Source organism: Chroicocephalus ridibundus, chromosome 2, assembly GCF_963924245.1.
Source record: "Chroicocephalus ridibundus chromosome 2, bChrRid1.1, whole genome shotgun sequence".
Taxonomy (NCBI): Eukaryota; Metazoa; Chordata; class Aves; order Charadriiformes; family Laridae; genus Chroicocephalus; species Chroicocephalus ridibundus.
The window spans coordinates 160937006-160962184 of NC_086285.1; the positions used below are offsets into that span (position 1 = coordinate 160937006).

Sequence of the window (25179 nt, forward strand, 5' to 3'; positions counted from 1 at the left end):
GTTAATAAATTTTTTCAAGTACCTCATATTTACTGTAAGCGAAGTAAAGTCACTTTCTGGAATAGAAGCTGTTAAGAGGATTTTTCCATATTTTCCTCTGACTTCAAAGCACAACTTTGAGTCTCCTTGTTAGAGCCAAGTGACATCCACATATCACTGAGCTGGACAAACTGCGGCAGCAGCAGCAATGCAGCTGTAAATGTTAAAAAGCCCAGAAACACGAAGGCTTGGGAAAAAGAGCAGCAGGGCACAGAAAATGGACTCGACGACCCAGTAGGTCACTTCCATTTCTAAGTTCTACAAACCCTCTGGGTTAAAAATAGGATGAAAAGTAGATATATTTTTTTTTTCTTTAGACCAGCGCAAGGTTGAGAGGGTCAAGAGCAATTAGAGGGTCACAAGTAACTATAAATGTTCTGTCTGTGCAGAGAGAATGCATCCGGGACAGGGTGCCAAACACTGCCTTGTCCTCAGGGTGAGCGTTGGCATGTTTTAGAGGTCTGTTGGACGCCTTTATTTATATTAAAGATCATGTTAGTCACAGTAGCTGGAAATCAGGTGCCAAGTCATTTGAAACAGCATCCCAGTGTTACGTGCTGTCTTGTCTTCTGTCTGCGCATGGTTTGCTGTGAAAGGAAGAGGAAAGTAAAAAAAACCTACGAAAGGTGCATCGTGTGGGTCTCCACCTTTCCTGTGGCGGTGCTGGGACCAGTTTGCGCCAGCTGGGGATGTTGGCTAATATTTTGAATTCAAAAAGTGAGTAGCTTCTCACAGGGGCCAGCAGAAAACAAACTCTACAGACTGACGGGGAAGTGAAATCCTTTCTTTACACATAGGAGACTTCAAAAAAAAGGAAAAAAAAAGAAAAGAAAAAGTGGAGCTGAATGATGGTAACATTTCAATCTTCAAAGCCGCTGTTAGCTGCAATGAATCCCTTTTGTAAATTTAGTGTCTGGAGCTGCAAATACTTATCAAGAGTGTTATTATCAGCCATTGTGAGGCTGCGAACAAGAATTCCCACTGTATTTTAATGGCTGCTGGCCATATCCATCAAAAAGGGGACTCTAACAGACATACAGTTATCATTGTTCAAATTTTAATGAATATATGGCATTCCCATTCATTATTTAAGTGACATTCAGATGCAGTTTCAGTCAAAGCTGCCTCTTCATAAATGTTATTAGCTACAAATGCGCCTTTAATAAAATATTACGCTGTGCAAAAATAAAGTGTTGTACTGATAATCAAAGGAAAATGAATGGAAGGAACTAAAGTCCACAGTCTGAACTCCTCATTCACTCAAAAAGCCCTTTGATTTTAATGAGCGATTTCTCAGCGCCCAGCACAGGAGCGCAGGGTCAGGCCCACTAGGCACAGACAAAGACACAAGAAACACCTTCTCCAAACTCCTGTGGCTCACACGCAGACTGCTGCCCGATTACTTGCGTCTATCCGTGGTCAGTTTGACCACAGCTCAATAATACTGTCTGCAAATCCAATATACATAGCCCTCTGGACAGCTTTACATTCATTATCCAACTGTTTGGACCGCACACTCTGGAAAACACTCCATAAATTAGTGTTGGGGCTGATGAGTGAGGCTCAATGCGGTTAAGGCTCTGCTTTTCTCATGGGTGCTTGCATTTTTTGATAAACTTGTGTGCTGAGGTATCTCAAGTCAGGCACTCAGAACCAAAACATCCTAAATCCAATCAGGTTGCAAACGCTGGCCCCAGACTGCTTGCTACCCAAGCCAGGAAGCAGCTATTTATTTTCTCTAAATTAATCCCAGCTCAGCAAGACACTTGAGCGCACATCTAACTTTATAAAGACAGAGTGGGTTTCCCACTCACTTAAATAATGCAGATGCAAATGCTCTGCTGAATCAGGTCTATAAAAATCCAATAGCGGCTGGTAATAAATACTGTGACACACAAGAGCAATCTCTGCTCCACAGCCAGGAGTTTGGAGCGCACCGCTGGGATCTGTAATGCAGTGTCCCCACCAGTGCCGTGGGACTGCCTCTGCTTCCCCACATCCCGCTCTATTACCCAGGCCGAGGGCCACACACACTCCTCCTCCTCTCTCTGTCTGGGAATAAGATGTGTTTCTATATAGAAGGCATCTATTACGCAGGATTTATCTTGGGTTTCCCTGCCCTGCTCTTCTAACCGCGCATTTGAGATGAAGATACTGTCAGCGCTTGGGCTGGGTGTCTGAAGCAGGAGGAGTAAAGGCAGAGGTGGTTTATTTGTCCTCAAACCAGGACAATTTGCCAGGGCAGAAGGCTTTTCTTCTGCTGCAACTTGGTATTAAATTGGCTTTATTTCTACCAGGATAAATGAGCAAACTGATAAGACACTGGAGTTGGGATCCTGCTTCCACTAACAGTATATATGGAGCATGCGGAAGACAAAGGCAAAACTGGTCCCTGCTGATCCTGGTCGGCTCTGACCGCCTCTGCTCCAGAAAAGGGTCAGAGACAATAATAAGAGACTAAAAGGGATGCCTGAGTGCAAACTTGCACATCTAAACCCTTCTGGTTAGCAGCCCTCTTCCCACACTGCACCTAAACTCTCCAGGGACTTTGTCTTAAAGGCAAAAAACATGATAATAATAATAATGATGATGATAATAATAATAACAATAACAGTAGTAGTAGTAATGTTCCCAGAGGTACCTGGGGTGACATCCCTGCACATTGCACCTTGGCAGGAGTGAGTATTTGCCATCTATCTCATGGCTGCGCACAGTAGGCACCCCAAAAAAAAGGGAAAAAAAGAGGATCTATGGCCTCTGGAAGGAAGGGCAGGCCACTCAAGAGGACTACAAAGAGGTAGTGAAGCTATGTAGGGAAAAAATCAGGAGGGCCAAAGCCCAGCTGGAACTAAACCTGGCTTCTGTTGTCAAGGACAACAAAAAAAGTTTCTATAAATATATTAACAATAAGAAGAGGACTAAGGATTATCTCTGTCCTCTAGTAGATGGGGACGGCAACATAGTGACCAAGGATGAGGAAAAGGCTGAGGTACTTAATGAAGTCTTTGCCTCAGTCTTCAGCAGTAGGACCAGTTGTTCCCTGAGTACCCAGACCCCTGAGCTAGAAGACAGGGATGGGGAGCAGAATGAAGCCCCTCTAATCCAAAGGGAAATGGTGAGGGACCTGCTTCAGCACCTGGAGGTGCACAAATCTATGGGGCCGGATGGGATCCACCCAAGGGTATTGAAAGAGCTGGCGGAAGTGCTTGCCAGGCCACTTGGTATCATTTATGAGCAGTCCTGGACAACCGGGGAGGTCCCAGCTGACTGGAGGTTAGCAAATGTGACACCCATCCACAAGAAGGGCCGGAAGGAGGATCCGGGGAACCACAGGCCAGTCAGTCTGACCTCGGTGCCCGGGAAGGTCATGGAACAGATCCTCCTCAGTGCCATTACACGGCACATGCAGGAGAACAGGGTGATCAGGCCCAGTCAGCATGGGTTTGTGAAGGGCAGGTCATGCCTATCAAACCTAATATCCTTCTATGATAAGGTGACCCACTTAGTGGATGAGGGAAAAGCTGTGGATGTTATCTACTTGGATTTTTGCAAAGCTTTTGACACTGTTTCCCACAGCATTCTCCTGGAGAAACTGGCTGCTCATGGCCTGGACAGGTGTACTCTTCGCTGGGTAAAAAACTGGCTGGATGGCCGTGCCCAGAGAGTGGTGGTAAATGGAGTTAAATCCAGTTGGTGTCCGGTCACAAGTGGTGTCCCCCAGGGTTCGGTGCTGGGGCCGGTTCTCTTTAATATCTTTATCAATGATCTGGATGAAGGGATCGAATGCACCCTCAGTAAGTTCGCAGATGACACTAAGCTGGGCGGGCGTGTTGATCTGCTTGAGGGTAGGTTGGCTCTGCAGAGGGATCTGGACAGGCTGGACCGATGGGCTGAGACCAGTGGTATGAGGTTCCACAAGGCCAAGTGCCGGGTCCTGCTCTTGGGTCACAACAACCCCATGCAGCGCTACAGGATTGGGGCAGAGTGGCTCGAAAGCAGCCCAGCAGAAAAGGACCTGGGAGTGTTGGTTGACAGCTGGCTGAATATGAGCCAGCAGTGTGCCCAGGTGGCCAAGAAGGCCAACAGCATCCAAGCCTGTATCAGAAACAGTGTGGTGAGCTGGACTAGGGAAGTGATCATCCCCCTGTACTCGGCACTGGTGAGGCCCCACCTCGAGTACTGCATTCAGTTTTGGGCCCCTCGCTACAAGAGGGACATTGAGGTGTTGGAGCGTGTCCAGAGAAGGGCTACAAAGCTGGTGAGGGGTCTGGAGGACAAACCTTATGAAGAACGACTGAGGGAGCTGGGGTTGTTTAGCTTGGAGAAGAGGAGGCTGAGGGGAGACCTTATCACCCTCTACAACTACCTGAAAGGAGGTTGTGGAGAGATGGGGGCTGACCTCTTCTCCCTGGTGACAAGTGATAGGACGAGAGGAAACAGTTCAAGTTACGTCAGGGGAAGTTTAGATTGGATATTAGGAAACATTTTTTCACTGAAAGGGTTATTAAACATTGGAACAGGCTGCCCAGGGAGGTGGTGGATTCACCATCCCTGGAGGTGTTTAAAAAAAGGGTAGATGGGGCACTTAGGGACATGGTTTAGAAGTGGCTTTTGTCAGGGTAGGTTAAAGGTTGGACTCAATGATCTTAAAGGTCCCTTCCAACCTCAGCAATTCTATGATTCTATGATTCTATTATTCTATGATTCTATGATTCTAAAACTCAGGCATTCCTCTGCCTGTGCGTCCTTGGGGTCTCCACATTGTATGTGTTGTGCCCAAAACACGTGGACAAGATGAGCTTTTACAGAAAAGTCAGCCACAAGCATCAGTTTTGTTGAGAAGAAGAGTGAGGGACATCCTCCCTTCCACTGAGTGCTCTGCTCAGGTAGGACAGGCAGGTTAAATCTCCTCTTCCACCTGGGGGGAATTCAACCACCATATCTCACTTGCAGGATTAATAATCTGTGCCCTGAAAGACAATAGTCAGTACTACTTGTTGGGTTTTTTCATTTGGGAGGGAGGAAGAGCTTGGGAGGTACTTTCGGGTGAAGGTTCAAGGTGAAGGATCTGGAGCACAGGAAAAGTAGCCTCCTTGTAGCCTTGAATAAGGCCTTCAAAAAGCATGAGTTCATGCACATACAGGTCCTGTGCAGGATCTGGCCCTCATTGATGTACAATATATAAATAATAATTAGTGGTTGAAGGAAAAAAAAACAAAACAGTCCCCTAACTTTAGCCAACTTAATAGCTTTAGGAGACGGACCATCAGCATCAAGAAATACAGCGCCATAGAGAGATTCTCCAGAGCAGAGAACGGTTTTACCAGAGTAAATCTGGATTAATTCAGCCATTTTTGGTGCATACTTATCCCAGAGAAACACGCCAGTTTCTCTATGTATCGATAATTATTTTTTTCCTACACTTTGGGTAAGCCCTTCACAGATACCCACCACTTGATCCTGAAGGCTCAACTTCGTAAAGAAGTTGCAGTGGGAGGTGGTTATCCTCCAGCCTGGGTGGAATCCATCACATTTTAAAAGGCAATTGTGAGAAGACATCTCACCCAGGCTGCAAGAAACGACACCTTAATCTTGAAACTCTTTCTGTTCTGCAGGATTATTTCCATGGAGCCGAAGGTAAGAAGAACCCTCTCCACTACTGCTCCTTGGATAGAGTTAAAATGCTCTCCAAACCCTACATTTATAAGCAAGATAATTTCTCAGTGCCTTTGCTAGGTTTAAAAATGAAAATTAAAGCATTATTAGGGGCTAAGGGTCAGGTGTATACCCAGCCAGCTGGCTGGCAATGACTCCACCTGGAACAAAGAGATCTCAAAATAAACTTTTTTAATGAGAAGGATGGCCAAAAGCCAAGCAGAAGTTGCAGAGGATACCTCATTAAAGAAATTGATAAGCCTAAGTCAGGTCAATCTGTTTAAGTAACTCAATGGCTGCAGTCAGATAGGAATAGATCTGTTTAATTTGCCTTCAGAAAAGCAGCAGCAGAGTGGGAGCGGAGGAGGAGACCTCGTAGGGAGCCATAAGCTTTCCATAAAAGTTGGTAATCATGCGGTAAGTCGCATCTGTGGTTTACTCGCTTGGAAGAGAGACATCTCGCACAAAGTGAGCTGAAACAGTTGTAGGCAGCGAGAGCTGCCGCACACGAGGAGCAGATCTGCGTTCAGCAGCATGTGCTAATACCGTGGGATCTTCCCTGCACAGCCACAGCCTATACAGGGAACACAGGGGCAACCGACAGAGACGATTCTGGCAAAAAAAAAAAATCAAATTTAAGGCGTGAGCCAGAACCTGATTTCTTTTTACACCTTTGCAGTGCCAGGAGAGCTTCAGCAAACAAGCGAGCTGATTTTCTGCTGGAACAAAAAGCTCAGATTACGGTTCTCGTATTGAAAGTCAAGCCCAGGGGCCCCAAAGAGGAAAATAAATTCTTGCAGTTCGAAAAGTTTGCGCCGCGAACTGAACAGCACCGCCTGGCCTCCGTCAGGATATCCGCTCTGCGTACACTCGCCCGTGCTGACGGCAGGGTTATCACTAACTTCAGGATTTCCGTAACGCTGAGACCAGCACAGCCCCCAGCGCGCTGTGCATCCAGGCAGCAAAACGCCAGCAGCCAAACAGCTTCTTGCTAATGATTGCTGCTTACAGGGCACCCTATCAGCAGTAATTAGCAAACCGCTGCTGAGCTCAGAGACCTCATTTGCAGGTATGCGGGTGACCCCACTGATACGACTTTGGGGCTTATTTCATCATTGAGCAGAAAAATAATGTCTTCAAGTAATTGCATGGCTTGGTAATGGGTAAACAAGAGCTTTGCTTCAAAAAAAATTAAAATAAACCAAACGTTGGTTTTATTGGGCAGATCTCAGCAGCAACCCAATAGGAGGTTTTGTCATGCTTGGACTTAATCTACCTTTTAGAGATGATGTATAATAAATTATCATAATGATTAAGAGCCAAGCACAGCGTAAATGGAGTCCCTATCACCCAGGCTTCAAGCAAGCATTAAGCTTTATAATGTATGTGTGTACACAGTAATGAATAAGTATGTCTCTCGCAGGCTTTTGTTCCTTGCAGGCCTACTCTGAGGGGTTTGGTGCATGTCAGCAGCCCCAACCATTAAGTACCCTTCTGTCAGGCCCCAGAAATCATGAGGTTTTGAATTATTTGAATAGGCTTTCTAGTCTCAACACTGGGAATCACACCTCAAAGCTTCTCCCGCTAATAGGAAAGTTAGAAAATTACTTAAAACATGAAGGAAGAGACTCCCACATTCCTACCCAACCTGAAAAGGGGGCGGTTTGGTGAAACACCATTAAAATAACCATGACAACATCATTAATCTTATCAACACAGCAACAATTTGCAAGACTAAAACCTGCAGCTCCACAGTCAAAGTGAAACCCATTTGTTGGGAACCGAGTGAAATATTTTTTACCCTGGGAAAAGGTTACTACATCCTGATTGAAGGCTCTCCTGAATTTCCAAAAGGGGCCATGTTAGGCAGGTACTTCACCAGGGATTTGGGGACCCCAGGCACCTCAGACACTTCTTGGTGCACTAACATCCCCTGCCCTACTCATGGCATAGAATCACAGAATGGTTTGGGTTGGAAGGGACCTTAAAGATCATCTAGTTCCAACCCCCTGCCATAAGCAGGGACACCTCCCACTTGATCAGGTTGCTCAAAGCCTCATCCAACCTGGCCTTGAACACACAGCGAGGCATAACAAGGACCCTTCAACACCCCACCACACAAAAAATCTTGTCCTCTTTGGGATGAAAGGAGGCAAACCCAGGAGCTACACAGCTTGGAGGGAGGAGAATATTTTAGCCAGGATTTTGGCCAGATGATTACTATAGACCATTAAGCTGTTCTCCTCTGGCTGGGTTTATTGTTGATTCAACAAAAGAAAGCAGAGAGGGCTGAGTACCTGCCAAGCCTGTGCAGAGCAGTTGCACCAAAATGGGGGGGCGGGAGAAAAAAGCCAGCGTAAAATCAGAAGGAAGCCACAAAGCCTTTTTTTCTCTCACACACGCAAAACTGAAGCTACCTTCCTTTTTCTCTGAATGTAAAACCTGCAAATGCAGAGTCTTGGGAGAAAATCAGCAGGAATCACTTGCGTCTCAAGAGCGGCAAGGGATGGGTGATCTGGATCTGCAGAGAGCTTGAGGTAGTCAAATGACTTTTTGAGGGCTTTGTGCCAGAACGAAGCTGAACGACACAGAGATAATCCGCTGAAAGAATGCCCCATACAGCAGGGGAACAGCCAGATGCTTCCTGTGCATGAGATTTCAGGGTAGCATAAGATTTGTATCAGGACACAGGTTCAGCATGGTCATCAGCAGCACGTCAGAGGGGGAAAAAAACTAAAGAAAATATTGGAATACAGCAATGCAAAGGCTGATCTAAAGGGCAAAATGCTTCATGCTGGGAAGTTGTCACAGCCTGAGGTCTGGCACTGAGAAACAGCAGTGGCGAGAGCACCAGAGAGCCATCCCAGTGCAAAGCCATATGCGGGCGGATAGTAATTTAGCAATACTCACGACAGGTTCAGCACAAATAAGGAAAGCATCGCTGTGAAGCAGACAACATTCCCAGCAACCTGAAATGCCACTGAATTTGACTTGAAAGCTACCAATTTAAAAAAAAAAAAATCTATATTTTGAAAGTCTAAGGATCATCCATCAGTGTAATTTTAGATCTCAAAAGAGCTGCCCGCAACCTAGTTGTTGGGTTTTTTTAAACATAGTTCCTTAAATGTCCAAAATTAGGTACTTAAGCAAATAGTGCCTCTAGCAGACATTTGGGTATTTTGTGGTCAGACTTTCCAGTTACATCATGTGCTCTTTAGCAACATCTTTCCTTGTTCCTGAGTACTTCAGAGTCTCAGAGGATTTTAGATCACATCACATCTAAGGCTATAGCTGTCCAGATAGTCACAAATACTCAAAATATTATGAGCTGAACAGACAGAGAGACACAGAGCAGAGTGCCGGGTGGCAGAGGTGTGATGCAGAATTACCATCTAAAATCTCCTGAACGCGAATCATGTTTTCACACCCCACAGCTGCATTTGCAAGGCAGTGATCCTTTTACTTCTCTACAGAATGACCAATATGTTTAGCTTTATTCTTTTACATATTTAGTTATTAGCAGACAGCATAAATGACGTTTCTCTGCTAAAGAAATTTCACTTCTGCATCCTCCACCCCTTCCTAAGAAAAGCCAATAAAAGCACTTTTTTTTCTTTTTTTTTGCAATGAACATGTGTAAGAGCAATGGGGCTACCAAAGTAAAGGCAAACGTGTTATAATATCAATGGTGACTTGCATACACAGTAGAGCTAGCCTACTGAAAAAAGAGCACAAACTCTGCTACAAAACATCGGACAAAAGCATCTGAACCGTGTGAACAAAGGGAAATTGTCACAGAAAGTACAACTGATCAGACATATGTGCAGGAGGAATTCCGTCCCCAGGTTACAGCTTCAGAAGGCCACCAGAAAGGTGTGAAAGGGTCTTCAAGATAGGAAAAGCTATCTCCCTCTTTTAATCTTTTGGAGACGGCAATACGGCCCAAAGCACAAGATACAATATCTGGCATATCAGAAACCCTGCTTTTCTGGCTCACTCGAAACTGTAGCAAGTTTCAGGGTCAACTAGACTTTGAGAAAGCAACAACGCTTCGGTGGAACTTAAATGTTGCTATTCTTTCATTTCAGAGAAAAAATGCTAATGTTTTCCCTGTGGCAGAGGGCTCACAGCATCCTTTCAAGCAGGGGACAGGGCCACGAATTAAATACTTGAGGAAGTTATTTTCTCATGTGGAAAACAAACACTTCGCGAGAGGCTTCACTCATTGCACGTGCGGGCGCCTGGGATCGGGTCAGTCTGGATCTCTCATCTATGAGAGGGTACAAGGAGGATCACGCAGCGGGAAGGCACTGTCTGGGTTAGCTTTTGGCTAAGCCGTGCATCTTAACACAATTGATTATTTGGGTTTTGACTCTTTGTTTCTATGTAGTAAGCTTTTATGAAAAAGAGTCTGGGTCCTGGGGACTGCAGAGCAGCTCTGAGTCAATCAGGCCAGTAATGGGTTTTTTCCTCTCTACAGTAAGAGAAGCAGATGCTGTGAATTACGACCATAAAGAAGCTTCTCCGTCTCTTCCACGCTCATCTACAACACTTATATGCTCGATGTTTCAATAGAAAATACCTAAATTTTTAATATTTTTTTTTAAATGGCATAAAAGAAGCGGGCAGGCACAGCTCTCACCAGCTTTCAGTAAGGTGCCGACAGCTCAATGCTGTTTGGGCTCTGAAAGCCTCCCATCTTCTTACCTGATGGACACAGTCTTAGGGCTTCAAATCTCCACAGAAGAAGAAAACCACAAACCCCATGTTAGCTCCCTCAGTTTAGATGCCTCAGCCTCTACCCTATGGCACCTGCATCCCTAGCAAAGACGTTAATGGGATCTCGCTTCTACCTCTGTCAGGGCAGGACCCATCTGATCTAAAGTTACACCTCAACACCCGAGCAAGTCATCAAGGCTTCTTTAACTGTCAACAGGGATGAAGTCCCACCTCCAGAGCCTGTTTTTAGGATGTTCCCTCTGAAATGAGATGAATCACATGCTAAAATACCTATTTTTCTTTGCAGTCTACAACAGGAGAACAGACAACCAGGTCTGACAGCAGCACGTGCATTGCAGATGCTTGCACTTGGTCAGATGCATCCCACACTCATCTCCTGCACTCTAAGCAAAGTTCCAGCACAGGAAAACAGTCTCTGCTCCAGAAGGAGCAAAAACTGCTTCCCCCCTCCCCATGCCTATCCTCCATGCAATCCCTTTCATTTCACAAGGCGAGCAGTTTTCTCCCAATTAAAAGAAGCCGGAGTATTCTTAAAAGAAAATGAAGCTCAGTTCCCTTGGTGATGCCTGAGAAAGTACTTCCTTCTGCAAGGTCACTTCTAAATTACGAGGTCGCAGCAGCATATTATTCCCAGTATCGATTCTGCCAATAGCTCTGTCAGTCGGCAGCACTGAGAGGGGGCAGATGGAGCAGGAGTCTTGCCCGTGAGAGCCACACGTGTACTTCACCTGGAGAGAGACATGGAAACCAAGCCCTACCCTCAGTGCTAAAGGGCAGGGCTCGTCGCCAAACACAGGCATGGTTTTCCTTCATATCTTAGTCATCCCATGTGTTTTTGCTCCCTGCCGTACTTCCCAAGGAAATGAGTTCCAGAAGTCAGGCTTTTTTTCTAGCTGTTTGTTTTCTTGTCTCCTCAAAGCATGGACTCCACTTGACGCTTTCCCCTCTCGCCTTTTGTCCTCACCGCCAGCCCAAGACACCCAAGAGGACAGCACTCTCAGCGCTTCCTCACCTGAAAAGCCACAGAAATGAAGAATAAAGACACGCCTGGGAACAAAATGTACTGGAGCTGACACAAATGGGAAGCCCTGTGAACCCAAAACCGCCTTCTCTGGCACGGGTACAATCACCACATCTCCATCCCCCTTCCCAGTGCTGTGATCAAAAGGAGACAAATTTAACACTGTTCCAGGTTTCATCCTGCCAGAGAAAAAAAGATGAGTGTTGTGATAGCGGCTCCCTCCTCTCTCTGTCCCTGCATGTCATGTGAAGTATGAGAGTAACATTTCTGAGTAGGTACAGAGTAACTGCTGTCCATACGGCACCTCAGATTATGGAGTTGCCTGGACAGCAGTAATTCCTCCACCCACCAAGATTTTCTGCTTGAAAGGTTGACAGCTTTCCAGCTACTTTGGGCCTGGCAGCCCTCCAAACTATGATCCCATGGGACACTACTGTGCACCTGGACTGATTCATTCCCATACCCATGCGCCCTTCACTGCTCAAGGATCATTGTGGCTGGATTTCACCTCTGTTTTCACAGCCAGGCAGCCAGCAGCATCCCATTTTGATACCCTCTCCAAGGATGTTCCACCTCTTTGCCAAGCAGGGCCACCAAACCCTGCTGAGGGACACCTACTCTCACCACACTACCAACCACACACTGTCATTTGCAACCATATCTACTACCTATCAATACTACCTATTTGGGTTGGAAGGGACCCTAAAGATCACCATCCAGCCTGGCCTTGAACACATCCAGGGACGGAACATCTACAACTTCTCTGCGCAGCCTGTTGTAGAGTCTCACCGCCCTTATGGTGAATGAGCCACATTCATTCTTCTCGTCTAGTGTATTAAGGGTTACAAGGTTGTAGCTCACAAAACCATTCAGTTAAAACTCTCATACGTTGAGAGCTCAGGTATCAAAAACTACCTGTCTAGCAAAAGGAAGCACATTTTTATTTTATAAATAGGTGTCTTTAGGACCAAGTAAGCATTAAATTCTCCTTTCCCCATCCACAACAGTGGAGTCTCTAAGAATATTACTCTTGCACATTTTAACATCTCATCAGTCATGTTTGCACGACATGGGATACGGAGAACCCTTAGAAAGAGAAAAAGAGCCCATAGTGTTATTAATGCTACTGGAGTCTCCTTATACTGCAAATTCAAAGGTTCCCCATATGTCTTCATTACTTTAAACTTTTGACATCTGTGACTACCCCACGGAATAGGCCATCTGCATTTCAACTCTTCAACAGCAGATGCCTAAGGATTGTCAATACTTCAGTAAACTGTGCAGACCCATCCAGCTCTGTTACAAAAAATTCCTAGTGTGATAGCACATTTTTAAAAAAGGGACAGAAAAGAAATATTAATCAAAACCAGACAAGCTCTTAAAGAGGTGCAAAGTAGCAGTTATAGTCCACTGCTGGCAAAACCCCACAAAAGCAGAATTCCCAGCTCCTCTAGAGCAGAGACAGAAATTAAACCCTGTTTTCAATTCAGTGTCCTATCCAAAGTCTATTCCTTTTTGCTCACTTTAAAAATGAGCAGAGTCTCTATTTACCTAATCTCTTCAAACAGGACCCCTTCAAAGGCTCAAATCAGAGATCAAATCACAGGCTTTTGTTAGGACGAAGATAAAGTAAATGTTATCTTGTTTCCCTGAAATTGTAGGTCACCAGTGCCCAGCCTATGATTATACAGTAGTTAAGAATAAGCTCAGATCAATATTGTCACTGAAACCCACTTTTTCAAAGCAACGGCTGTAGCAGCACTGCAGATAGAAGGGCCAAGTGTTACCAGATGTTGTTGGAAGGTGCAGTTGAGAGGCTAGTGATGCAGGTTCATGTCACCAGAATGTGTTACAGACATAAATAACAGATTTTGGTCAGCCAGATGTAGTTTCCCGTGATCGAGGATGGGTAGTTGTTTATATATGTGTATATATATCTCCTCACCTGCTCCAAGAGTTACCTTGTGTAGGGCAAATCTGTGCTCAATTTGCCCAAATGCTCCACATAAACTTGCCTCCCTCTTTCTTTCCTGTACATTAGAAGGCAAGAGAGGTGCTCCCATTTTTCTTGTTGTAGTTTGGGACCTCACAGTGTAGACCTTGCTAGTTTTTATTATTCCCATATGTGGCATAGTTCCCTTTCCCGCTGTTATCCACTGACACATTGTCACTGCAGGGGAAAAAGGAAGGAGAAGAAGGTAATGACACGAAACACAAGGTTTTAACCTGAAGTTTATTCCTCTTTGGCTGTCTGAGGCTGCTTGAAGCATGAATCCAGTTCTGCTGTTTAAAAAAGGAATTACCCAAGTGACTCACCTCTTGCTGAGAGAGGGAGACCGCTGGCTTGTTCATCACGTGCCAGCGTTCAGAGCACGCCGCTCATCCGTGCTCCCAGCAAGAACCTGATTCCTGCAATTTATTCTTGGGTCTGCCGCAGATTGCATGGCTTTGGGGAAATATCAATAAACACTGGAAAACTTGACAATTTTAAACCAATGCTTCCCTTCCCGACAGACTCTTCCTGCGTAGCCTTGTTCAAGTTCAAATGCTGAGGCCGAGATTTTAAACTTGTGCTTGTATTTTAAGTCTTGTTCACACAATCTTTAGCAGCATTAAATTGGGGGATAGTCTGCTGTGAAATTTAGTCATCTAGCTACCATGAAAAAGTGCTGGCATGGTCGTTTGATGTTCTGAGAGGGGCTGGTACTCCAAACCAGGAGATACCAGAGCTTTTCAAGTCCTGCTCATTATTTGCTTCACAATGACACAGGAAACAGTAAGGTTATTAATCTGTAAATAATCTTTCCTTCAGGGATCTGGGAACAATCTACAGGACATAGCAGTTGCATTTTTTTTTTCCTCCATGAAATGCTTCGTTAAAATACTGCTCACTTAATAACAAGCTTGGGGAGGGAAAAAAAAAAAAAAAAAAAAAAAAGGACGAAGAAAAATAAGTGATGCATTTTTATGCAAAGCCAAAACTCCTGCACCTCTTTACTCTGGTTGTGCTACAAACAGCTTGCTTGAGTTGCAGGAGATTTGGCTTTGCATAAGAATGTTTCACAAGACAAGAGGGAAAAACGATTCTTGAGCACAAGGGAAAAATTAAGAGGGAAAATGCAAGATAAGACGGACAGATGAACAGTTAAAGTCTCCGACACCTTGATCTCGGCACATCAAATAGAATACATCTACTTACATGCAGACTGTGCCCTTCTTCTAAAACTACACTCCCTCCTCAGTGAACAGATATCCAACTTCAGATCAAAGCCTCCTGAAGGTTTGTTGTTTTTTTTCTTGAAGCTACTTTCAGTCACTCCCTGCAGTCACCCTCACTCCTTCCTACACCCCTTGATACATCGGATACAGGGCAGCTCTTCAGATCAAGTTTTAAGACTGTACATCACCATGACTGATCGGACTTTAGCAAAAAAAAATGTGTAACGATAATTTCAGAAAGGAGGAGGATTAATTTTGGTGTGATACTGCAAATCAATCTTCATTTTAGAGTAATTAATTCCAGCAGCTACAAGACTCTCAACACAGACACTACTGCTACAGGTACCCAGTAAGAATACTGCCCAGGTACCTGCCGTAACGCAAGCTATGGGCTTTGTAACTAAAATAGATTTATGATAGGACTCTTCTGCCCAGTAACCCCGACAGTATTACTGCAACAGGTTGCCCAGAGGTGGTAGATACCCCATCCCTGAAAACATTCAAGGTCAGGTCAGATGGGGCTTTGAGCACCCTGATCTAATTGAAGATGTCCTTACTCATTGCAGGGGGGTTGGACTAGATGGCCTTTAAAGGTCCCTTCCAACCCAAACTGTTCTGTGATTCTACAATTGTTCTACCGTGCCAGCCTATCCCCAAGATCAGAGGCAGGGGATTATGCTTGCGGGTTAGAGGAATAGCAAACACAAGAACGACCTAAGAGAGCCTCACTGCTTGTCCAGGCAAAATGGGATGAAATCCTGGCCACAGCAAATTTGGTAAAAGCTGCAGACAGAGGAAGAAAAATCAATAGTCCGATTTGCAGTGTCTGGTTATATTAAGGATATTAGAAGATGCAATGATGATTCTGGCTTAATACTTAAGAGCATAAAAATAAAACTTTGGGCCAAATTATGTTCCCATTTTAGTTCATTTAGATCTGTGAAAATGAATTGAATTACTCAAGATCTTCATCTACGCAATAAAGCTGGTCATTTTGGCATCGCAGTCTGTGGGTACTCATTACAGAAGCTAAACCGCAGGCTCGCTCCAGATGGCTTGTCTCTACAACACAGCATACATCCAAAGCACTTCACAAACTAATCACCTACTGATCATATCCCTTCAATTAAAAATTACTCAATATTTCCAAGTGCTGGCATCCATTTTAGAAATACCAGAAAATTATGAAGTGCTTGGACAATAATATGCAGATTTTCCTATATTACAGAATTGTCAGCTAAACAACATTCACCAGTTTGGTGAGGCAGTATAGTTCATATCCGGCACATGGTGTATTTGGAAGTTTCTCCACCTCTACATCTGCTGTGGAAACAGCCTTAGTGGGACTAGATGAGAAAACAGACGAATAGGGAAAAAATGTCTCATACCCTACAGTGGGGATACAGATGGAAACAATGTTTAGAGCAATTTGATTCAATCAAGTGGCAAAATCATGGAATCACGGAATTTTTCAGAGTTGGAAGGGACCTCTAGAGATCATCTAGTCCAACTCCCCTGCTAAAGCAGGATTGCCTAGAGCACGTTACTCAGGACTGCGTCCAGGCGGGTCTTGAAAGTCTCCAGAGAAGGGGACTCCACAACCTCCCCGGGCAGCCTGTTCCAGTGCTCTGTCACCCTCACCGTAAAGAAGTTTTTTCTCATATTTGATCAGAGCTGCAAAGGAAAAGCTGCAAAGGAAGCTCCAGCATTATTCCTTTTTGATGAAGCAGACCCAAGTTAATGCACACACTGCAGAGGAAAGGACGCAGGACGGGAGACCTTTGCCAAGCAGTGCAGAGTTAACCAGGAGGTTTCATTCACCCACTAAATCATACATTTGCTTATATGGCTGTGACACTTATTCTGGTTTACATCAGGTGAATCATAGAATCCTAGAATCCTTTAGGCTGGAAAAGACCCTGAAGATCATTGAGTCCAACTGTTAACCCAACACTGCCAAAACCACCATTAAACCATGTCTGTAAGCACCTTGTCTACGGTCTTTTAAATGCCTCCAGGGATGGTGACTCAACCACTTCCCTGGGCAGCCTGTTCCAATGCTTAATAACCCTTTCAGTGAATAAATTTTTCCTAATATCCATCCTAAACCTCCCCTGGTGCAACTCGATGCCACTTCCTCTCATCCCATTGCTTGTTCCTTGGGAGAAGAGACTGACACCCACCTCTCTACAGCCTCCTTTTTTATAAAGAGCAAGAAGGTCTCCCCTCAGCCTCCTTTTCTCCAGGCTGAAAACCCCAGCTCCCTCCACCACACCTCACAAGACTTGTGCTGCAGACCCCTCACCAGCTTCGTTGGCCTTCTCTGGACACACTCCAGCACTTCAGTGTCTTTGTTGTAGTGAGGAGCCCAAAACTGGACACAGCACTCGAGGTGTGGTCTCATCAGTGCCAAGTACAGGGGGATGATCACTTCCCTAGTCCTGCTCACCACACTGTTCCTGATACAGGCTAGGATGCTGTTGGCCATCTTGGCTACCTGGGCACACTGCTGGCTCATATTAAGCCATCTGTCAACCAACACCCCCAGGTCCTTTTCCACCAGGCAGCTCCCCAGCCACTCTTCCCCAAGCTTGTAACGCTGGATGAGGTTGTTGTGACCCAAGAGCAGGACCGGCACTTGGCCTTGTTGAACCTCATACCATTGTAGAGCCTGTAGAGCCTTCCTATCCTCAAGCAGGTCGACACTCCCACCCAACTTGGTGTCAACTGCAAACTTACTAAGGGTGCATTCAATCCCCTCGTCCAGACCTTTGATAAAGAATATATGAAAATAGAAAGAGGCATAGACCTGCAGACACAATGATGTTGTTTTTTTGTGGAAAACGGAGAAAAATATTGAGAGTTTACTGCATGGTTTTCTTACACAAAGCCAGCCAGGTTTTTATTCTTAATGCAAACTCCTCAGAGCATCACTCACCAGCTATTTCAGCTTGAATCAATGAAGTCTCTTCTCCAGGAATACAGTCGTTAGCTCCTCCAGTCTCTGCTGATAGACAGGCAGGGCTTACATTAGTCATGGCTAACAACTTGGAGCAACTAGCAATAAAGCTAAATTACGCCTTTGATGAAGTAGCAGACTTCCTTACTCATTTTAAAGAAAATTAGGGGTATTATCCAGTCAAATGGCTGTGCATGTCAAATTTGGCTCAATATATTTAACGTCGCAGACACGCTTTCAGCGAGGAAAAGGTGGCTCAGCTCCACAGCAGGAGCAGATGTTTGTATGGGATAACTGAACCAATGTGAGTAAAATCTTCCCGCACTGTACCACATCAATTGCTGATGAATTATGGGCTGTAGGTAACCTATGGTCCATAAACACAGGACCCTCCACAGTCATCTGAACAACGTTGGATGTGCCTTGTCATTTCCCCTTGCGAATATACCCTGCTAGTCTGCTGAGACAGCCATTTCCCACCTCTTCCCAAAGACAGCAATTAAGATATTTGATTCAGTCACTCATGTCCCCCATGCTTTTAGTGTTTATAAATATTAACGACTCTGATGATTGCTATATAGCACTCCTGTAGTTTAAAGCTTGCAGCATCTCAAATAGTCATGGCAAAGAGACAGTTATGGGGAAATCAAAGCTGACAACAGAATTCAAGAATAAAATTTTCAAAGGGAATAAGGCCAGCCATTGCACGAGGCCACCCATCTTGCTCCCTGACATTATATGTCTGTGTTTAGGCAGTTCAAACACAGCGCAAGTGTGTTGCTACAGCAAAATTGTGCTTTGCAGCAATGACAAATGTGACTTGTTCATTTGGGAATATAAGTGGGTATGTAATAACATACTAGTTTCCTTTAGAGCAGCCCTATGAAAAGGTGTATTCCACTTTCCTTTTATCACAATACAGACAGGTATGATATAAACACAGCCTTAAAAATGAGCATGTACACAATCAAAACGTAAACAAAAAATATATCGATTTGGGGCTGTAAAGGATTTGGCCGTGACTATCTAAAGGCAACCTGTGCTCTCCCACCGCAAAACTGTACGTTTGCCTTTGGCACTTGTGTCAGTGAACACTAGCTGCAGTTGTGCTAATAAAGATCCATTTTCTTCACAGCAGATAGGTAAGTTGTAGCCTTTATTCCAGAAACCCCAGTATTTTCAGCTAACCACTTCACCCTGTTCTAGGTTGCAGACCTTTTCTTACAGATGTCACTCATGACCAGAGACCTACTGTACTAGCTTATTTTTACTTCACTGCTAGCAACTAGAGTCACTGCAGGTCATTAAAGAGACTTGTCTGGCTGAACAGCTTCCAGAATTGCAATGCAGTAGGCATTTAATATCCTCAGAAGAAAGGTACTACGCAAATAAAGAGCACTGTGTTGTACCGAAGAAGGTCCTCTGATTACCATCTCTTATTAGTCCAACAGAGGTAAATGGATTCTAGCCTGAGTTTTTGCAATGCAGTTTCCTGGATAAAGAGTCTTTAGTTTAAAATAAACCCTGCTAAACATGCTATAGTCCACTTAGCTTGACAAATTTAAACAATTAACCTGCGGGAAGCCAAGCTTCTTTTTCATATTTGCAGGTCAGCTGCCTTGAGACAATGTCTGAAGTACAAATAGGCTTTCAGGGCCAGATTCTGATTTCATTCAGCACGGTGTAAATCAGGAATAATCCCTTCAGAGATTAGTAGGAGTGAGATCAGATTCAGGCTCTTGGAATTAAGCACAAACCATGTGCTTGCTGGGCTTATTCTAATTCTGCTAAGTACAAAGCAATTCTCCTTCAGCATGTCCCTCTCCCACTCTGTCTAAAGCACTCTGAGCTGAGGAGCAAAGGAAGTGCGGCTGATAACACCCACAGAAGTTGTTTGTCATTGCCAAATACTTTTGCCTACAAAATTATTAAATAAGCCTTGCAATTAAAAAAAAAAAAAAAAAAAAAAAAAGCAAACACGAAAACCCCAAACTAAACAAAAAAAACCCCTTCAAATCACACAGGCAGAGCCCTGAACCATGAAATGAACTACAGTAACCATCTTTTACAAGAAACCAACACGTTTAATTACTTTGATTTACAGCATCTGTCTCTGGTTCTGGGTGTATATCAAAGGAAAACATAAGCAGAGCTTTTGCCAGATGCACGTAACATCCTTAGGAAGCATCTCAACAGAACTCCAGCATTGTTACGAATGAATGCAATGTCATCTGAAAGTCACTTGTGTCCTTCCTCTGTCACTGTCTCCTTTGAAGGGTCAGACAATAAAAGACCAACATGCCAGTGAGTACCTTGCTTATTTTTACGTAAGATCAAAAACCACCTTGATGAATCCGTGCATCACTGTTCAGTTATACCAAAAGGATATAGCTTTTGCCATTCATCATGCTTGTGATATGTCCCTGCTGACACACCAGTTTGAGTGTGCATCTAGAAAATCCTGGTGAAAGAGGCTACGATATAAGTCTCCATCCTATTTAGATCAAGATACAAATCTTGATGGGGGGATGGGGTGATGGGATGAGGAACTATGAAGTTACCTATTGAGACGGATAGCATGAGCCTGCGTAAATACTATTCTTATTTGATGTGGAGTAGTTTAGTCTCTCTGCCATGACACTTACATCATTTATGTCTCCCAAAATAGCCTACTGAGCAGACTGAAGGACACCTTTAATTCTGGCTACCAGCTGTGTCGCTTTGTTCTGAGCCTCCTGAAAAAAAAAAAAAAGAAAAAAACCAATTTTAACTCTCCCAACACCCAAGTCACTCTGCAGGTTCCTGCTCCATGCCTTAAAGATCACTCATCGGGTTTGAAATCTCTTACCATGTACTGTTGACAAGGATCCCTTACTTTGTGGCCTTTGAGGAAGAAAAAAAAGTCTTGTAACAATCTCGCATCCCAACAACTTTGGACGGGAAGTTGAAATTCAATAGGGGCTATAAGTGGATTGTCAAGGACTGTCACACCTATGAAAGAATTTCCTTTGGGAAGGGGAGGGTAACTTTGTAACAAAGAAAATTTGTATTTACTGGACTCTTGGACGGTGATGACTGATGGCTCTAAGAAAAGCACTCTGCCGTACAGATTGAAGAGTCCTGTTGTGTTTGGCTAAGGAAACCACCATCAGTAAGCCTGTTCATACAAGTGCCATGTGTTTTAAAGATTATGAGAAGAAGTCACAAGCTTCCTAAGTCTCGTTAAGCAGATGACAGCTTCAGCAATCTATTCGAACACATGTGCTGAGCAACATCCCTGTGCTGACTCAGAGGGAAGCATGCTACCCACTCTGTCTCCGCGAGATATTTTGGTCTTGCCTTCAACAGTCTCCAGGTAATGAGCAGATCAAGCCCTAATGAGCTCATTAGATATGACACGTCTATACTCAAGGTTACTGTGCACGACCCTATTCTCTCTCGGAGAAGGCTGAAACCATCATGCAGTATTTGTTACTGATGGAAGAGAGGATTAAAAGCAAAACACAGCACTTGGTCCAAGATGTGGAAACACCTTTAATTTCCTTGCAAGTCAATATTGTTGGTGTCAGGCGAAGCGATGCTGCCACGTACCTGATCAGGAGTAGCAATCAGCTCAGAAGAGAGCATGGCAGCTGGAAGAGAAGGTCTGAAAGATTGATTCTGACAGCTATAAAAGCAAGAGGGTTTTTAATATTCAGAAAAGTGTCAGCGCCCTAATAACAGAATTTCCGTCTCTAAGAACTACACTTGTCAAATGAAACCTGATTAGATACAAAAGTAAAAAAGGGTATCCAGGCTTTGACAAATTCACAACGGTTCCCTTTGTAGAGGTGAGGGACTATGAAGGAGATGCTTTTCAAAACGAGCAAGTCTCGCCTGGTTTTACCCTCAACATGACCCTTGGGCAGCGATGGCAGAGTGCCACATTTCATTATTCAAGTGAGGAGGATGCCAGCAGCACAGGAGCAGGGAGCACCAGTTTCAACGGCACCAAGTTCCACCTTGTGGAAGAGCTGTCTTGCCAAGCCAGCAGGTTTCTTCTGAGGGTGGGAAGGGTTAAACGCCACCCTGGTAATCCCACTCCCGGTGTGTGCACCTCTGCCAAGCAAGCCTTGGAAGCACAGCAAGTTGCCTCGGGGACTCCTGTTCTACCTTCAGGCTGTTCCATGAGAAGCTTCTCACTGAGGACACACACGGGTATATTCTGCATCTGCGTCTCACAGCCAGTAAATTTCCAAGCAAGACAGTAAGGGTGTAAAATTTTTACTGGCAGACAACAGCCAGACTCATAATATTATTTTCCAAACTCAGAGACATGCCAAAAGTGTGGTTAGTGGCTCTGAGAACAACCTCAGGGGAGAGTTACACCTTGATGAAATGCCATTTTTCCAAAATGAAGTTGTGCTTGGTTTTTTTTTGATAGAATACAGAGAACCTCTAAGTTTGTGTGTGGTAAGATAAATCAGGGAAATGACATTTGGAGCAAAGCTTCTTTAAGAACTCGCACACACACAAAAGAAGAAAAGCTGAATGTGTGGGTCCCTGACAGCTTGCCTGAGGAGCATCGAAGGATTGCTTTTGGCTGCACCAATATCTAACTCTTGGTCAGGCTTGTTCCCACAGGACAACTTTTTCCAAAATAAGAACTTTGAATGGGGCAAACTTCTTAGGATTGTTTGTCAATTAGTGTGTTGACAGTCCCCACAGGCAGGACTTGGGTATTTTAAGCCACAGGGACAAAGGGCTACTGTCTAAACTGGGGCGGGGGAAGTTCTTCCACAAGAAACAATAGAGGCAGTGACACACTGAGCACTTCTGGCTGAATATGGTAACATTTCAGCTTTAAATTGCATTCTTCATCCAGGTAAAGGAAAAATGTGTGTCCTCCTTTTAAGCCAGCAGAAACAAAGTACGACAAATGAGCCCCTCTCCTACGCCAGCAGCAGGTCAGATGGCAACAGAGGAAGAAACAAGCACCCTCTTCTCCCGGTGCTCTGTGAAACAGAAACATCCCCCTCCAAACGAGCTGGGATGGCAGTTCTAACCCATCGATTCTTCTCCACCCACACCTCCGGTTTTTCCCCTATTAAGAAAAATCCCCAAATTAGTTGCAATTACATAGCAGCATCCTCTGCCAATGCTTACACTTAACTCAGCATCGACAAGAGACTCTCACCTTGCAGAGAGGCAACTTATTCTAAACTCCTTTGTTTCGTTGCTACTAGTAAATGTTTTAGCCACTTCTGCAATTACTGTATCACCTTCCATTTTTCAACAACCTCGTATTTTTTCAACAGCCAACATCCATCTCCCGCTCCTTCCCTCTTTGGCCTCATAACCACTAATGTAGCTGCTCAAGGCTTATTTCTGTTTGAAGCACTGGCCAGCCGTTTTACGCCCCAGAGTTACAGTGCTTTAGGAGAAGCCCAGGTAGGGCACAAATCAGTGCCTTAACTAGGCATTTACACCCAGCTCTGTTTGGTGTAATTTAACTCTCTGAATGGTGAGCATTATGTCAAATCACAGCAACACTTGGAGGACCAATACATATATATCGATCATTATAATTTTTCTGAAAAATTCCATGATTTTAAAGGACAGTTAAAAAAAAAAAAAAATAGAAGTAGGCATCTTAATTTCTATCACATTTATTTTGAGTGAAATTCCCGCTTGTAAGAGACCTAAATCACCCCATTTTTCCTGAGTCTGGAATATGCATCACAGTTCTCCAATGCCCTCAAATATTTTACAGTGCACATATCCTACAGGTGAATGAAACACTTTCAGTTTCTCAAAGGGGCCAAAAAGCACCTGAACATTGCAAACAACTAGGTATACAGTTAAAGAAGTCCTGTCAAACCTAATCCGGTGGTGTCCTGGTTTCAGCTGGGATAGAGCTCATTTTCTTCCTAGTAGCTGCTGTGTTTTGGATTTAGTATGAGAGTAATGTTGATAACACATATTGTTTTATTGTTGCTTAGTAATCCTTATAATAAGTCAAGGACTTTTTCAGCTTTCCATAGAAGCTGAGAGGGAGCATGGACAGGACAAGCTGGCCAAAGGAATATTCCATACTATAGACGTCATGCTCCGTATATAAATGGGGGTTGGCTGGGGGGCAGGAATCCGCAATCAGATGAGCTGATCACCAGGTGGTGAGCAATTGTATTGCATAAGTCATTTTTATATTCTTTTATCATTATTGTTTTTATTATCTTCTCTTCCATTACTGTTATATTAAACTGCCCTTTTCTCAACGCACGGAGTTTCCTTTTTTTTTTCCCCAATTCTCCTCCCCTATCCCACTGAGGGTGGGGGAGTGAGTGAAGGGCTGCATGATCCTCATTGCCTGTTAGGGTCAAACCACAACAGGTGGCCTGGGCCAAAGTTTGTCTGTAATGAGTATGCTTTTTAATGGGTTTGCTTTCTTAGGTTGTCTCCCAGACTACCCATACATCTCGCTGCCCTAGCAAGCTAATGAAGTGGCCGTTTGAGATGGCCGATGGCTATGCTCCCGCGTCCCTGCAGTTTCATCACAGAATTGTGTAGCTGCTGCTATTCCACGCATCCTGCTACCACGATACAGGCTCTTCCTCTATCATTTCTGCTCTGAAGCAGTTTTTAATTTTTCATATCTATCTTTGCATATTTTTGCAATATTCACAGAAAATCTGCTGCAACAGCCACAGTGAGTCCATGACACTTTACGTTCCCCTGTAAGGTCTCAGGAACCAGGCAAGCAAAAGCAGCGCAACAACAACCACATGGAAAAAGCACCAAATTGCATAATCCTTGCAGCACTACAGTAATAAACTCATTTTAGTAGGTAAAGCAGAACTACAGGTGATTTCCATTGCATCGGCAGTGCTTTTGCACATCTCTGATGACTGAACTACTCAATGGAGTCGCAGACAGTGAATTGCTAAAGCCAGCGCCCCATTCTCTAAAGCTCCTCTGTCCACGTGGTTGAAGATTTCCTTTTACTTTCCCGATTCAAAAATCAAGCTGTTGGTCAAAAGGGCAACATTTGTATCTTTACTGGAGTCTCCACGCATTTTACAGGCTGAACTCAATACCCAGGAAACCGAAACCCTGTCATTTACAGCTGGCAAGTCTGGAGCAGAGCTGAGACCGGATGGGGCTTGTCTCTCCAAGGTGGCTCCAGGTTCTCAGCCACAAGTGTATCCTCTCACCACCACATGTTTGACCTCAGATGCAGAGTTTAAGTGTCCCCAGCTCTCTCGATGTCTTCGTTCGCTTTGATGTTGGCATACATAGAATAAAGCATGACAGAAGAAGGGGAGTGGTGGAAGCCACAGAAATAGTCTGTTCTCCTTTAGCAAGCGTTTCAAAACTTTAAGAAGTGTGGCTTTAAATACTTCATATTTCTATGGACACCTGACATCACCAGGCTACAGCCATCAGAATAATGTCAGTGGAGGTAAGTTTTTCACCTGGAGATGAGATCTTGAAGCAAAGCCGTATCCTCAGGCCCCATTACAGAGCCCCCAGTTACACGGGTAAGCCACACCATAGGCTTCTCAGG

At 44.3% G+C, this 25179-nt stretch overlaps 1 protein-coding gene across 5 annotated transcripts in view; it reads right to left on the minus strand.

Annotated features, from left to right (window-relative positions):
- ST3GAL1 (ST3 beta-galactoside alpha-2,3-sialyltransferase 1) overlaps positions 1-25179 on the minus strand; it is an 85993-nt gene that overhangs the window by 50761 nt on the left and 10053 nt on the right. Inside the window, exons 2-3 of one of the 5 annotated variants that reach the window (XM_063327574.1) lie at positions 20279-20368; positions 17613-17678 (exon numbers count right to left, since the gene is read on the minus strand). The exons of 1 other annotated variant lie outside the window; for it this stretch is intronic. The gene's annotated coding sequence lies outside the window, so the exon portion shown is untranslated. Of the gene's footprint in view, positions 1-17612; positions 17682-20278; positions 20369-25179 lie in introns of all 5 variants that reach the window. 3 more of the 5 variants (XM_063327572.1, XM_063327577.1, XM_063327575.1) reach the window with 3 other exon arrangements.